The sequence below is a fragment of the Tupaia chinensis genome, unplaced genomic scaffold (genome assembly GCF_000334495.1).
Source record: "Tupaia chinensis unplaced genomic scaffold, TupChi_1.0 Scaffold143655_1, whole genome shotgun sequence".
NCBI classification, from domain to species: Eukaryota; Metazoa; Chordata; class Mammalia; order Scandentia; family Tupaiidae; genus Tupaia; species Tupaia belangeri.
Genome location: NW_006203503.1, coordinates 77,010 through 79,431, shown reverse-complemented (window position 1 = coordinate 79,431; position 2,422 = coordinate 77,010). Strand labels below are relative to the sequence as shown.

The window sequence follows — 2,422 nt, the reverse complement described above, 5'->3', positions numbered from 1 at the left end:
TTCTTTTTTTTTTTTTGGTTTGGATTCTATAGTACTTTAGTAAGAATATGGTTAAAAAAAAAAAAGAAAAAAACAGGGAAATCTTTACTCCTTTAATAACTATCCATATAGGCAGAAGGAAAGAAATACAAGAAAGCTAACATAGAGTGATGGGCTTTATTGATTAAAAATCTATGAACTTGACTACACTCTAATATGCTGACTCGAGTCATAAGCCAATAGTTAATATGCTACAAAGCTTTACAAACTTAAAATCTTCTCATCTACTGCAGAACTTCAAAAAAGATACAAGAAAGCTAACATAGAGTGACGGGCCTTATTAAAAATCTATGAACTTGAATACACTCTAATATGCTGACTCTTGAGTCATAAGCCAATGGTTAATATGCTACAAAGCTTTACAAACTTAAAATCTTCTCATCTACTGCAGAACTTCGAAAAAGGAAATTTCTTTTTACTTATTCTTTGCACAGAAGTCCTAAAACTGAGTATCAATGGTGTGTCTGCACATTCACAACTGTGTTGTCAAAACATAATGGTTTTTGTCAATATGGTGCAGGAAGCAATTTCAAATGAGGTCAGATTTTATAGTCTTTCAAAACACATTTTCAGTTCTGCACTCCATGTCACATAAAGAGGGAAGCTGGATTTATGAAGTTTCTTTCAGTCCAATGCCATTAAATTCCCAATGTCTCCATGCTAGGGAAAGATATTAGTATTTCAATGCTCTCATATAAAGCATCTCCAGTTCTAAAGCAGACAGTTTCAATTTTTCTACTTACATATTTTTAAAGAGGGCTGAAGCAGTGCCCTTTACTTAGCGGAGACCTGTCACTGACTTCCTTCCTTTACCAGCTTTCCAAGAAGATACCAAGTGAGTTTTTGCCCTGATATTTTTACCCCAGGTTTTACGAGGCTTCTCTTCCTCATGCACCTTCATATGCTGCCTCAGATGAGAGCTCTGGCTGAAACATTTGCCACATTCACTACACTGATAGGGCTTCTCCCCTGTGTGGGTTCTCTGATGTTGAATAAGGTGGGAACTCTGGCTGAAACAACAGCCACACTCATCACACTGGTAGGGTTTCTCTCCAGTATGAATTCTCTGGTGCTGAATGAGATTTGAGCTCTGTTTAAATCTTTCTCCACACTCATCACAAATATAGGGTTTTTCTCTGGTGTGAATCTGTCGATGCTGAATGAGATTAGACCTCTGAAAGAAACTTTTCCCACAATTAGCACATTTATGGGATTTCTTTCCAGTATGAATCTTCTGGTGTTGAAATAGAGTTGAATTCTGACTAAAACTCTTCTCACATTCAGTACATTTATAGGGTTTCTCATCCAAGCTTCTTCTCAGCCTACTCAAACTTGAGTCAAATTCCCCATTTCTGCCTCTGCCTCTGCCTGCCTGTTTTGCTTTGGTTCTCATAGGTTTTTCTTTGGCTTGAGCTCCAAGAAATACTCCCTTTAGGTTTTCCTAATCTCATGGTGAACAGAAAAATGTATCTGTAAGGCAATCTACTGTCTTCTTCTGAACTAATGTTTCATTTCCTAGAATTACACAGCTTTGAATTTTCTGCAAATAGAAGGGAAAAAAGACAACAAATTATAGATGATCTGTTAAATATTCAACTTTAATACCTCTTTAACCTACTGAAATGGGATCTATGTTTAAGTTTAAAATGTATTTGAGAAGTCAGAATGAAGATGACATACCAGAAATACTAGACACCATTAAACACCCAAATATCTGAATACTTGGTATTCCAGAAAGTGAAGAATATGACTACAGCAACAAAAACCTATCCCATGAAATATCTGAAGAAAGGTTTCCAAACCTAGAGAAACATTCAGACATCATACCTAACAAACAGAAAGGACCCCAATTGGGATAAACCTAAGAAGATTCTCTCAATGGTAGTCATAGCCAGATTGATCAAGGTAAAAGGCAGAGTTCTAAGAATGGCAAGAGAGAAATGCAGTTATTTACAAATTGCTGTCCTACTAGGCTACCATCAGACCTCTCGACTGAAACAATGCAAACAAGGAAAGAACAGGAAGACATATTCAAAACACTGGAAGAAAGACAATTTCAACCAATACTATACCATGTGAGATTATCCTACAAATTGGAAGAACACAAAAATATCACTTCCAGATATATTTTTTTTAAAAAAGAAAACTGAAAAAATGTATCAACACTAGAGAAGATATTCATGAAATATTGAAGGGTATACTATATCAGGAAAACTAAAAAGGCACAAACAGAAATAAGAGAACAAAAAGAAACTGGAAGATGGCTAACAAAATGGGAGTGAGAAGTCAGTAAATATCAATAATTGTGTAAAATGTTAGTGGATTAAATGCTCTAATTAAAAGATACACATAGACTGAAAGTAGAGGGCTAGAAATTCTGTAT

General features: G+C 35.3%; 1 pseudogene; it reads right to left on the bottom strand.

Moving 5' to 3' along the window:
* Positions 1–718: 718 nt before the first annotated feature.
* On the bottom strand, positions 719–1,490 carry LOC102499721 (zinc finger protein 22-like; annotated as a pseudogene).
* Positions 1,491–2,422: the final 932 nt, after the last annotated feature.